Source organism: Lotus japonicus, chromosome 3 (genome assembly GCF_012489685.1).
Source record: "Lotus japonicus ecotype B-129 chromosome 3, LjGifu_v1.2".
NCBI lineage: Eukaryota > Viridiplantae > Streptophyta > Magnoliopsida > Fabales > Fabaceae > Lotus > Lotus japonicus.
Genome location: NC_080043.1, coordinates 27,576,372 through 27,591,239, shown reverse-complemented (window position 1 = coordinate 27,591,239; position 14,868 = coordinate 27,576,372).

Here is a 14,868-nt window from a genome sequence, read left to right as displayed (position 1 = left end):
AAAGATTTATTTGATGAATTTTTTTTTTAGGGAAAGTGAAACGTGTGCATAATTACTTACCAATAAGGAAAACAGGGTGGCCAATGGATATGAAATTCACTAAATATAGGCCCATGTTGGCCTTTGGACAAGCCTCTTTAGTAAAGGAATCGTTTACCTGATTGTCTGTCCAGATTGTATCCAGCTAGAATCAACAAGATTTAACAACACACAAAAATGTCCTTATTGCTTCTCAAGGGACTCTATGTTTATTTTTATTTTTATCTTTTGCATAGCATTGCATCTTTTTTCTCACCCATATCACATGCAACCACCACCAATGTCACCACCATGGGCGGACCCATGTGTAGGCTATGTGTGGCTTTAGCCACACCGGATTTTGAGTTTTTTTTTAAATATCGTATATAGCGGCGGTTTGGAATCCGCTGCTAAAAGTTGTGTTAATGTATGGCAACGGTTGAAGCGCCGCCATAGCTTAATAAGTAAAAAACCAAAATTCACGTTTAACATCAAATTAGAACGCGGTTTTTCTTTCTTTCTTTCTTCCATTGCTGCTTTCGGCATTCATCAACTTTTAAAACATTTTTCCCCAAAAATTGAAAACCTACCAATCTTCACCTTCCTAAATTTCTAATCGCATGGATAACCCTGATCACCGCACCAATCAACCACAATTCAAGAGGAAATTCAATTGATTCATTGTCTCTCAGGTAAATAAACTTCGTAATTCACCTTACTACGCTACACATAATTCATGTTGGATGATCTTTTCCTATTTCTATTTTTTTTAATTTTCAATTTTCAAAGAATTTTTTTGGTTTATGAACTCGTTGCATGCGTTGAGTTGGATCTACTTTTTCGGTGAGAATTTTTGCTTGTGAACTCAGCAGATCTGAGTTCTTTGATGGAACTGTTGTTCCTTTTTTTATGTTGTCTGCATTTTAGCTAATGTATGTGTGTGCCAAGATGTGGGACCAGATGTTGTAACATCGTGCTGTGACATTTGTCCCTGCGGATCTGATGTGTGTTTGGCTGATTTTTCTAGAAGCTTTGGATGGATTTCGTGATAATCAAGTTAGGGTTATTGAAGAAGCTTCTCTATGCTATCTGGAATATATTATAGTGGAATCAAATCTTTTGAAGAGGATTTGATTTGGTTTAAATTGTGAAAGTTGTTATCTTTTGTTCAAATCTTATTTGATAAGATTTGTTACTGGTTTAAAAGATTTGTTCCAGATCTGTTTTGTGGACTCTATTTTCGTGCAAGCCCATTGAAGATCAAGACCAGAAGAACGACTATTTAAGGAGGCTTAACCCTAGTTGCAAAGTGTGCCTTGGGCACCCAAGGATTGGGTTTTTAGGGTTTTGTTTTGTGAGTCCTTGTTCTGTTATTTTGTACACCTCTCTACTGCCTCCATTGATAATCATATGGCTTAGAGTTGGTTTGTTTAGTTGAGTTGTAATCTCTTCAAATTGTTGTTTGATCATGAGATCTATCTTTCAATCTCTTGTAAGGGATCGGTCACTGTGGCAGTGATCATTAGGAGTTAGGGGAAGTTTCCTCATAGCTTAGAGGAGAAGGGCTAAGCTAGATTCACTTATGTAATAGTGGTAGACATTGAAGAGGCTCTATACTAAGGGGGAGTACTTAGGTATAGGAGGGACTTTCATGTGACCTGAGAGCTATTATTTGATAGTGAATTGACTCCTGGATTGGTATCCTCCAGATGTAGGTGATGTTGCACCGAACTGGGTTAACAATTCCCTGTGTTTTTTTTCGTTGATTTAATTTATGTACTGTTGTGCAATTGTCGAACCGATTGTCCCAACATCGCGTTCGACATCTGTCCTGTGCGAACCAGAATTTCAATTGGTATCAGAGCTTGGTTCTTTTTAACAGTTTCAAGATCCTTTAATTTTGAGTTCCATTTATCCAAATCATCTTGCAGTTTATCAATGGTCTCCCTTAGGTTTTCATTTTCAGTCTTAACTTGTTTCATCTCATCTTCTTGCTCCTTCAGATGTTTGCAAGTTTCCTTCCATTTAACATGTAGGAGTTTGTAAGTCTCTTCCAAATCCTCAAATGTCATTTCATCGCCACTGGAATCTGAGTCATTGACAGCTCCGGAGAAGGCATTAACCTTGTTGGCAGTTAACTCTTCCTCATCCTCAGTATCTTCATCTGACCATGTCACTACCATGCCTTTCTTTTGTTTCTTCAAGTAGGTTGCACACTCAGATCTAATGTGACCATAACCCTCACATTCATGACACTGAACACCCTTGTTTAGGCCTGATTTGTCCTCTTCTTTGACCTTTCGCTGGGAATTGTAGGATTTAGAGTTGTCAGACTTAATGTCCTGGACATTTGGCCTAGTCCTTCTGTCTATCTTCCTTAGAGCTCTGTTGAATTTTCTAGCAAGAAGTGTCAGAGCTTCAGATAGATTCTCACTTTCACTATCAGCATCATCTCCTTCAGTGGTGTTGGATACAAAAGCAATGCTTTTGGTCTTCTTTTCAGGTTTTTCACCCAACTTTAACTCATAAGTCTGCAGAGAACCAATCAGCTCATCCACTTTCAAACTGCAGATATCTTGAGCTTCTTCAATCGCAGTGACCTTCATTGCAAACTTGCTGGTTACAGATCTCAAGATTTTCCTCACAAGCTTTTCATCTGACATAGGTTCTCCCAGAGCAAATGAAGCATTTGACAGATCACGCACACGCATGTGATATTCAGAAATAGTCTCATCTTCTGTCATTGTCAAGTTCTCAAAACGAGTAGTAAGCATCTGGAGTCTAGACATCCTCACCCTGGTTGTACCTTCATGTGCTGTTTTCAAAATCTCCCAAGCATCTTTGGCAACAGTGCAAGTATTAATCAATCTAAACATGTTTTTGTCCACTGCATTGAAGATAACATTCATTGCTTTTGAGTTTGCCAGAGAAGCTTCTTCTTCAGCACTTGTCCATTCATCCTCAGGTTTTTCTTCAGGAGTAGATGTACTTCCTTCTGCTTGAGCTTTGACAGGATGCTTCCAGCCTTTGACAACAGCCTTCCAAGTTTTGATATCAATAGACTTGAGAAAGGCTATCATTCGAACCTTCCAGTAATCATAATTGGAGCCATCCAGGATTGGTGGCCTGTTGATCGATCCTCCCTCCTTATTATCCATGAGATCAAGAAAATTTGACAGTGAAGTTGTTTTTAGTCAAAATTTGACAAAGGGGGAGATTGTTGTTCCTTTGTTGTCATCAATTTTGTTAAAAACAACCTGATGTCCTAGCCGATGTTGTGACATCTGCCTTGATGAAGGCCAGGACATCCGCCCCTGCTGGCATGCAAGTGGGTCCCTTGTGGTTATGCTTTATGGTATGATCTGTGCTTACTTGAAGGTCAAGTAACTGTGTGTTGGGAGCCAGTTGCGGGTTGTTTTTGTTGAAGCAAATCTGTGATTAAAAAGATTTGTTTCTATTTTTACTTGTTGATCACTCATATCAGATCTTGAAAGATTCTCCACTGATATGAGTTGGATCAAAGTGTTCTTCAGCCCAAATAAACCAGGCACGCTAAAGCAAGCTCCTGATTTCACCAGTGTCAAACGTGAGCTCATGAAAATGGTACTTATCCCTTTCTAAAGCCTCCACTATTTCCAAGCAATCCACCTCACAAACAACTTTACGTATATTAGAATCCCACATGAGAGTAAAACCAATCCACAACGTTGATATCTTTGCCACGAGAGGATCACCACCATCACGACCAGCCATAAACCCAACGACCCGGGCACTAGAAGAGTCACACACAATACCCCCTATGCTCATTCGACGATGGTTATGCCTAAAAGCCCCATCGCTATTCAACTTGCACACGCATACGGGAGGAGCTTTCCATTGACCAGGGCCCGTTCCATCACCATTACTACTCCACTTCGTAAGCCATAAGCCATAATCGTGACACTCCTACTGATCCAATGAACAACAACATCGACAGTCCAACCATTATCCCCCAAAACCATGATATTTCTCCACCTCAAGAGTCCCTATATGCCTGCAACCAATAATGGTGCATTTGGACCCTGAACCTGGGACCACACACACTCCTGCTGAATCCAACGAACAACAACATCGATAGTCCAACCATTTCCCCCCAAAACCATGATATTTCAACACCTCAAGAGTCCCCAAATGCCTGCAACGAATAATGGTGCATTTGGACCCTGGACCTGGGATCGCACCCACACTGAAGATGTTCTAGGTAAATATTAAGCAATACTCAATAATTTGTCAGCTTAATTTGATTTTTTCTGTCAAGTGATTTTAGTATGATCCCCTAGTTAATCTGATTAATTAAGTCCTCTAATTTTTTAAATTAAACAAATTTGGTGATCCCTATCATTTTTCATCTAATACAAATGTTTTTGTTTTAAATAATTATCAATTTCTTTTTATGGAAAATAATTATCAATGTTTGATGACTTGACAATATTTCAAGGACATGTTAGTGCTGATGTGGGTAGATATCGTGTATGGAAAAACATATTTTATTATTTAGTTCTTAGTCATAAATGATTTGGTTATAAGATATTTCCCTATAAACCTTCATATCAATTTTAGTTTTTAATACATTGATATTTTTCATGTTTATAATTGGAATTATTTAGAAATATAATTAAGCCCTCAAGACAATATTTCATCTAACTTTAAGGTTTGTACAAAATAGTTATAAAACATATCAAATGACATGGATTATAAGCAAAACATATTCATTAATTCTTTGACCAAATCATCTTGCATTCCCTCAATTACTCGGAATAGCGAACATTAAAACAATGCATTTAATTTCTTGGTAACCATATAAAAAACTTCATATTCTTCTATATATGAGCAAACTTATAAGGAATATTGATAAAGAAAAATTATTTGGTCAATTACATGGAAGTGACATGTTACAATTGCACATGCACAAAAATTGTTCCCGACCTATATATAACCTGGTGAAGCATAACACTCACTATATAACTTTACTATTTCATACACAACTACATCTCATTGCCGCAAATCAGAAACCATGACTAGAGTCATCAAAATCTGCTTAGGTGCGTGCGTGGTGGTGATCATCGTTGCCATTGTGATCGTGACCTTGGCTCTAACCATCTTCAAAACCCGCGATCCTGTCGTTGATGTTAACCTTGTCGGCCTCAAAAAACTTCCAATCTACGAATTTTTCCCCGGTATGGCCACAAATGTGAGTCTAGACACAGTGATTACAATGGGGAACCCAAACTATGCAAACTTCAAGTTCAGAAACTCAAATGGTTATGTCAATTATGCTAACACCATTGTAGGCGAAGTTCCCATTAGGGCAGCATTAATCCCAGCTCGAAGCACTATCACTGTGAAAGCAAAAACAAATTTTATGATACAAAAATTGATCCAGGAAACCCAATTTTTTAATCATATTTTAGATGGGCCTTCGAATTTCACATCCACTACTATACTTCATGGGAAAGCTATTGTGCTCAAATTCATCAAATTGAAGGCCACGACATATACTTCATGTAACATTTCTGTCAATGTAACTTCTATGCGTGCTCATTCCAAATGTGTATCTAAAATCAAGCTTTTTTAGTTTCAAAGGCTGAATTTTCTACGCATTTTGTGAGACAAATTTAGACTCTTTGTAATTGATTGATTAATATTCAGCCTGTTAATCAAGGAGAAACAATTCTTTGTTGCTTTTGTTTTAGAGTGTTTTTGTTGTATATTACTTACATATTTCAGAAGTTTTAAAACTGTTGTTGTTATTATTATTTTATTTTAAAAGTAACTGATATTATATATTTACACGGTTACTATACCATTCAATATATTAAATCTAATTAAAAACTTTAAATGCCAATTTATACATTGTAAGCAGTAGTTTTGTAAGTTTCATTTTAAAACATTCAAGTCTATGACTCTATACTATAAATGTATTGTGAATTGGATTAAGGAGATGTTCCTTTTCCATAAGTTATATCTTTATTAATTAATTTATTTTAGCCGTTGGTTTTACACTTTGATTATGTTGCAGCTTTTATGTATATAAAGAGAAGAAGTAGCTCGAGAACATTGCTTTTAAACTCTTGAGGATAATGTCATCCGACACGCCCCAAACTATTATGATAATAATTGTGGTACTACAATTTAGTTTAAGAACATTGTAATTTTATTGTAATGTAAAAAACTTCAAACCAACGAAAATATGATTTCACATACCCAACACCCAAATGGAGAAGTAGTATTTTGCAGCGATGTGTTTGAGATGAATCGATTTTGAATTCAACAAAAATCCTAATACATTTTATTTAAAATAGAAAGTATATTTGCAGAATTTGGAGAAATTAAAGTATTTAGAGCAGCCAATCAATCCAGATTACGTGAATTAGGAGTTTCCATATGCAAAATAATTCAAATCCACATGACTAATTAGAAGAGCATGCATTGCCACTTTGTGGAAAATGACCTATGTCCTCCGTGTGGTTCCTAACGTGAATCCACCCTACATGCTCTCCTTGGTTGTGTCGTGGTGGCCTAGTTATGGTGCTCTTTGCATGTTGTTCGTTTAAGGCCTTCCTGAAGGTATGAAAAACGGTAGAAAGGGGGGGTTTGAATAACGTTTTCAATATAAAACTTCCACCTTGAAGATTTTGACAAATCTTTTCGAGAACTAAGTGCTAAAGATAAGAGATAGAAAAGCACACAAGGATTTTTATCCTGGTTCACTTGATAAATCCCTCAAGCTAATCCAGTCCACCCGTCAAGGTGATTTCTTCCTTCTTAGAATGAAGGCAATCCACTAATCAGGTAAAGTGTTACAACTGCACTTGAAACCTACAAGTGACTAACAATTACACTGACTTAGCTCACACTAAGATTCACTCTCTTAGTCTTCTCTAGGATCCGATCAACCTTGATCTCCTAAAGGTAACTAAACAAACTGTTTAAGAAAGAATGTTTACAAGAGATTTGCTTCTGAAAAGCTAATAGTAAACACAATAAATTCAGATGAAAGAATGCTTGACGGTTTTTGAATATAGCTTGCGCGTGTGTAATTCTTCCAACCGCATCTTTCAAACTTCAGCCTCTATTTATACTCCAAGGATTAGGGTTTGAACGCTGCATGGAAATGCTACCGTTGGAGGGCAGTTCTGGAAATTCCAGCTTCTGCTGTGGCTGAGAACGTTAGGTAGGTCGTTAGGATAGTACATATGCTTTTGTACTTGGATAGTGACTTGACCTTTAAACCTAGGAGACTTCTGATCAGGGGAATGCTTCATGTTGGAACTTGTGAAGCCGGTTGATCAGAGTCAGAGGGACAGCACAGATCCTCTGACCGTTGTATCTTCTGATTCTGAACTCAGAGGGAAGTACAGTGTCTTCAGAGTTTCTTGCTTCTAGACATCAGAGTTTCCACTATTCAGCTTCTGGATCTTCAGAGTCTTCTACACCATCAGAACATGAACCTTCAGAGTTTCTTGGTTGTCAGAACTTCTGGATCTTCAGAACTTCTAGTGACTGAGTCCTTATCAGAGCTTGTATAACTTCAGATCTTCTGAAGCATTTCTACTGTTCATCGTGAACATAGATGTTGCGAAAGCGTTGCTTGGGTCACTCTTTATCCACAGTGCTTCTGATTTGTGTAAGATTGAATTGAGGTCAGAGCCTGTAAATAGCACACTCAGAAAAACACGTTAGAGTACCATAATTGTTCATACTCAAATGTTAACTTGTAATCATCAAAACATAGAGTTGTACTACTCGATCAAAACTTGATCTTACACTTCCTTCTTTTCGCATAATCTCGAGCAATGGCTCCTTGGGAATTTGCGAGCTGGGCGTCGTGATGGGGCAGCTTGGCCAAAGCTTTTCGCGAACATGGAGTGGAGCTTGCGGAAAATGCAGAATGTTGTGATTTTTTAGCAACTACAGTGGAGTGATGCAACAGTTCAATGGACGATGAATTCAGTTTTTTATGATTACTCAGATGCTAATATGGAACTCCTTGATTCTAGTCCCAGCAGTAGTTCCAGTTTGTGTTGGATGTTTCCTAATGTTTAGTTGCTTAAGTGCAATGTTGATGGCTCGGTGTGGCATAGTAGGGAGACTAGCCGTGGTAGAGTTATTCGTGATTGCGATGGGAATTGGGTGAGAGCTTTCAGTAGGAGATTAGGCACTTCCAACCCTTTGTTGGCGGAGCTGTGGGATATCCGTACCACGATTGATTTGATCGTGCAGGATTCCCTTCCAGAGGTAGTTGTTGAGAGTGACTCCACCGAGGCTATTGAGGCCATACTATCGCGTGCAACTCTTGCATCCCCATATTTGGAGATGGTTGATTACATTTAACGGAGGATTCCGTCTCACCTTGAGGTAAAGTTCCAATTTACTACTCGAGAAGCCAATTCAATGACAGATCGTCTTGCTTAGATTGCCCATGATTTTTGATTTGGTGTCCATGTCTTCACTTTCCCTTGGCAGAGTGTCATAGTTTATTGTAGCAGGACGCTTCGATAACTTTGTCTTCCCTTAGTGTTGACGTAGTGTAGTGTTTTCGCTTCTTGGGACTTATAATTAGCCCCTCCATGTTACAAAAATAAAGATGAATGTAATGTGATATTTTTTACCCTAAGCCACTTTTAATATCAACAATTAGTGTATAACTATACGATCATAACTTAATGTTCTACTCTCTCATGATAAATAATCAAGTCGCATAAATATGCTCTATATGGCACTAATCATTTTGTGTTTCCACTAACGTATCCCACAGTTGACAATTATCAGACTAATCCCCTCGAAGATTGAGATCAGATTATGTGGGAATGTCTCTACCAAAATATTCTTCTCTATACACACTGCTTAGGAATCGAACCTTTAACTAAATGCTTAAAGATATCAATTATCTACCGATTGTGTCAAGGGGATAGTTTATGGTGGTGGAGGTGATTGTGAGAGGGTGGTGGAGTTTGTCGTTGTTGGTGGTGCCAACAATGTTCTAGGGTGGTGGTGGCGACAATGGAGGTGGCGGTGGCGAAGGGTGGTACGTGGTGGCGACAAAGTTGATGACACTGGTGAAGGGTGGTTATGTTGACGACTGGGGGCAGTAGAGTGGTGATTGTGGTTGTGGTGGTGATGATGGTGGTGGAGGGTGGTCAGGGCGATGGTAAGGGTGGTGGTAGAGTTGGTTGTGGTGGTGATCGCAGTGCTGTAGAGCGGTGGTGGTGGTGGTGCCGATTGCAGCGGCGGTGGTGGTGGCAATGGCAGCAGCCGAGTAGCGGCCGTGGTGGAGAGTGGTGGTGGTTGTGGATTAAGGCCCCTTTTGGGAAAACAACTTAATTAAGTGCTTATGGTCATAAGCGCTTATGACATAAGCTATTTTAAAAAAATTATTGAAATAAATTGAAAATAAGATATATAAGCATAAACTCTTTTTCATAAGCTATCCTGATAACTTATGAAAATAAGCTCAAAACAACTTATGGTAGGCCATAAGTTGTTTGCATAAGCTCTCCCAAACACTGGCATAAGAGCTTATACTATTAAATAAGCTCAAATAAGCTCTTCCAAACAGGGCCTAAATACTTTCAAATAGCTTATACGTCACAATCTTATCAGGTATTTTCTATCATTTATATGTTGAATTAAATAATCCATCATTTTAATGTATAAGAGTGGATTGATGGATAAGCCTATACAAAACAATGTCAGCACCAAACAATAGATAAACTCAGAATCATTTGTATAATCATATACTATCTTGCCTAATATGATGTACCAAAATCCCTAGGAGATCTTCGTATATTGAGCTCTGAGCATATTATAAAAGTGGATTGGTCACCATATTTTTCACCAAAAATCATATGAATTTGAGTAAATTAATGTGAATGTTGAACATAGAATGTTAAAGTTAGTGTTACTGGTACTTCTCTACACCAAAGACCTTAAAGCATTGAACATGAGTGGACGAATCGTTTCACTTATAAATTGCTCAATACTTTCTCTATCATCTAATGTGAGATTTCTCACTTTGCCTTACTATCCCAATACTTATACCCATTAAGACGTGCTATCACACACTCTTTTAAAGACGCACTCCAACACATGCACTTCTTGTTGTTGGTTTATTTTTGAAAAGTCAACATTTTTTTAAGAAGTAAGAGAAATGTGTTACTTAAAAAAAATCAACCAGAGTGAGTGCGTTGCTAGAATTTCTCCATGAGGCTAGAAAGGACGTAAGTAATGACGTCATGTCAGGAATCCATGTGGAGCTCTAGCCGGTCTTGGCGAGAGTTATGGGATGACAACTTGTCATCAATGGCAACCGAGATCTCAAATAAAAGGTAGTGATATCTGGTTTGGAAGGCATGGTAACGAGAATGAAAGCACCAAATTGATAGGAGGAAAGTTTTATAATCAATGATGATCACTAACAACAATAAGCTAGAAGAAGGCAATAAAAATGATTGAACAATATTTAATTTTTGCTTACTTTACTCAACAATGTTCACATAATTTATTAGAAATGACTAAATCTTAAAAGGGAGAATGACAAATACAAGTGACATCATCCTAGCTAATTGAATACTCTAGAAACAGTAGAAATAAACTCAAACAAAATGCTACATACATTTGGGTTTGGTCAGTTTCCTTTTGGGTCTTTCATCAGTTGTGTTGAGCCTAATTTGTCACTTGAGGGCCATTGGCTATCAGTTTGTTGAAAAAAAGAAAAGTGGAGACTGTGATGAACCTTTATTTTTTTGAAACATCGGTGCACCAAGGGTATTTCAGACTTTACCCCTTCATCTTTTTCTCCCTCCTACTCTCCCCTCCTTTCCAGCCTCCCATACCACTCTGCCTCTTCCCCTTCATGTCACTCCAGCGGTGGGCTGGCCCCTTCTCCCCCAACCATGTCCTCTCCGACCACCCCCACCTCCACTGACCACTGTCGCCTCCACCACCATCAAGCATCAACCAGATCTACAAAAAATTCAAAAACTCTCTCTTTTTCTCATTCTCCCCTCTTTCTTGATAAGTGTTTCCTTGATTTTATTCTAGGATTAAACAACAAAGAGTCACCAGGTTGAATATGATCTGCATGCCCCTTTGATCTCAATCCATGAGATGAATCAACCGAGAGCCACCGATCTTGGAGCTACTATTCTCTCCCTCACAATCTTCTGTTTACAATGTAGATCTAGGTTTCGAACTGGTAATGGTGGCGGTGGGTTTCAATCTGGGAAGCACAGACACGTGAGAACAGAGGCGTGTCCGCGCGTGTCGGACACGCGAACGACACAGACACGTGACCGACACGTGTCGGACACGTCTAAGACGTGTCTGAATTTTAAATTATTATTTCTTGGCTCGGACACGGCTGAGACACGACTTGTAGAATGAGCCGACACACCTTTATGGCTGGACACATATATAAGAACTCTTGTGTCATTTTTTTATTATTTTTTACTTAAAAAAAGATAAATTAAAAGTCAAACAAACTTTATCTTTGTACAAAAAAAACAAAGTTTATCTAATTAAAAATCAATTAAACCTTATGAAAAGCTCATAACGCATACGGTTCACGTTTGAAGCACATACTCTTTTGTGTTTTGAAGTTCATTGGTGCTTCTTCCTTGCTTTCCTTGGTCGTGTTTTACTGCTACTGTTTTTCCTTTTTCAAGCTCTCGGCTACTAGCTTGTTGTTGCTGTTTTAGATTTGTTAATTCCTTTTTGTGTATTTATTTTCCTTTATTCCTTGCTGGTTATTAGTTTACTTGGGAAAACTTTGTTCCCAAGGCTCCCCTTCATCAATACATGTTCTTGATTTCTAAAAAAAATACTTTGGGAATGTTACAGATAAACCTTTACTTGTCTAATGTTCTCTTAATTTTGTGAACAAATTATCATATTGTTTTTTTTAATATATATATATATATATATATATATATATATATTAACCGTGTCCCCGTATCCTATTTTTTGGAGTTTAGCCGTGTCGGCGTTCCCGCCCGTGTCCGTGTCCCGAGTCCGTGCTTCATAGGTTTCAATTTAATGAAATTTCAAAAACAAGTCAAGGCATACTTGAAACACACTAAGCTCCCTATTGAAATCACATTCAGGCATCAAGACCAAAGAAACACCAAAATGTGTAACCAACCGAGACATGTATCTGCTTTTTCTTAATATACCCCTGCAACCCCTGATTCCACCATCAAACAGAAACCTGGATCTTTAGTAGTATTTGGGTGACCATCAATGTAATCAAAATGCAAAAATTCTGTCACAAACACAGTGGTAAAAGAGAGGATATTACATCTAATACTTTTAAGACTAATTCAATCTTAACTCACTAATTTAAAGAATATCCTTAGATTCCTAGATCCAACGGTTTTAACTCCTTGGTCCATGGTGGACAAAAAAAAGAGGTCTACCCTAGTCTCTACCAAAAAGAAAAACTTATTACAATGCAAGTCAATAGTGTGTGTTTGGTTTGACATTGGTGTCAACGAAAATTTGATTTCACGTATCCGTGGGTATATATACACGCAGAAAAAATTAGAATGCCACGTTGAGTTTAACGTGGAATGAAGAAGTAAGATTTATCCCATTGAATATAAATCCACTGAGTTCCACAATTTTTTTTTTGAAACTGAGCATATTTTATTAAGCAACAACACAGATGATACTGGCCCGAGCATCATCCTAGACAAAGGAAACAAGCTCCGCCGTCGTCCATCCAAACAGAAAAACCATACGAAAATGAAAGTTTGGCCAAACCATCCACCACAGAGTTACCACAACGACAAACAAAAGCAAAATCAAAAGATAAAACTATGTATTGAAAAATCTCGGATAATAGAAGAAAAGTACGAATGGTCCCTGGAAGGTTTCTTCCAAGCCTTGGACAGAAGCATGCAATCGGTCTCAAAAGAAACCCGCTGGAAGCAAAGATCAAAAGCTAAGGAGAGAGGCCACTAGAAGGATAGAGCCTCAATCAAACACAAGGAGAGGGCCTTCACGACATCTAAAGAAGTTGAAGCAAAAACCTCTCCGCAATCATCTCGAACGACGAAGCCAAAGCCAGCTAAATGAGAACTAGCAGCAGAAGGACAAAGTTAACCTTCGCCATCCATAAGGAAGGTCCCAACCAACCCGACAGAAGGTCCCTAGTAGGCCGAGCTGGACAAATACACACTTAACTCATATGCTAGAATTTGTGTGCGAATCATGGAGTAACTATGTTGCGCACATGGCTAGGCTAAGACCGCATCCACGTACTATATTTATTTACTCATAATTCAATTCCCCACTAATACTATGTCATCTATATGATCAACCACAGTGACAAGAATTGCTCCAAAAATTAATTATAAAACTAAACTGGACACTTTAATTAAGCTCAAATATTATAGTTAGTTTGTGGTGCAATGAAGAATTAGCCAGAAGAGGAGGTGGTCCAATTAAATCCATAAGCTTCCCTTTCGCCGCCGAGAAGGATACATGATTAGTTAGATTGGATTTTGTTCTTTCAATATAAAACGAGGTTGTTGTTGGTTGTCGGCCATTCTGATGTACAATGTCAGGAATGTTTTCAGGGAAAAAGAAACTTGGAATAAAGCTCAAATTATTAAAATAGTCAAAGATAAACAAATTAAAATTCAATTATTGATATAGTTGGTTAATTGCTTCTCAAGACATACACTCTACTTCTGTAATAATGATTGTCACCTTGATTTCTTTCCTTTAAATCTTCCTATCTTAAACAGCACTACTTAAATAATCCCAAAATTTGGTCTTTTTATGTTGTATCTTTTGTATGTAACATTTTTTCTTTTCTTCAACCCCTTGCTGTCAAGCTGCGTGTTCTTGTACCAGCTTAGTTTAGTTTTGATTGTTATGGTTTTTACTTGTCTTACACTGTACTGTTGTCTTTTCTTCTCTTTTTTGCATTTGGCTATCTCTTGTACTAGATAATGGAGGCTTTAGTCCCTCTTATTAATATATATATTTGATTTTTCCAAAAAAAACATCTTTTCTTTTCTTTTTCGGTATCCAGATCTCTACTTCTTTAATTTTAAGGGTAAAACTAATCTCATTTATTTAGGAAATTGTGATAATCTCTCACAATAAATAATTTTCTTAGAGTTCAAACATGTGTCTAATCTGGTATCTTATTTGCATACAATTAGACCAACATAACAAGCTTGTTGATCTGCTTTGTAATGTCAAACACTCATAATAACTTTTTTAATGTTTTAAATATTGTTGGAAGTTAATACAAAATTAGTAGTTAGGGTTAGGCATCAATTAAGTGAGTAATTAATGTCTTAATCATTAGTCTTACTGTTGTTAGAATGTGTTGACTATATAAAGGTCAATGTGTATTGAATTCATAATAGAAATCAATAGAATCAATTTCCTCCCACTTTAACTCTCTCTTTTCTCTCTCTCTCTCTCTCAAATCACTCGGTGTTTGTTCTCTCTCAAACCCAACAAACTGGTATTCAGAGCTTCGTTCTTCTTGGCCTGGATTCATCACCTCACAGACTTCGTTTACGGCACCGATCACGGTGGTCGCCGCCGTGCTGCCGATCGTTCCTATCTCTTGTTCCGATTCGCCACCGTCTTTCCATTGTTCTGCTCTTCAGTTGGTTTTCGCTGATTCGCGATGTCCAACACGAACATGGGTCTTCCGGCGAACATTCCAGTACTCAACGGGAAGAACTGGAATCGATGGAGCGTTCAGATGAAGGCCATCATGGGCTTTCAAGAAGTCTTGGAGATCGTTGAGAACGGGTTCTCCGATCTTGGTGAAGCGCCCACTGA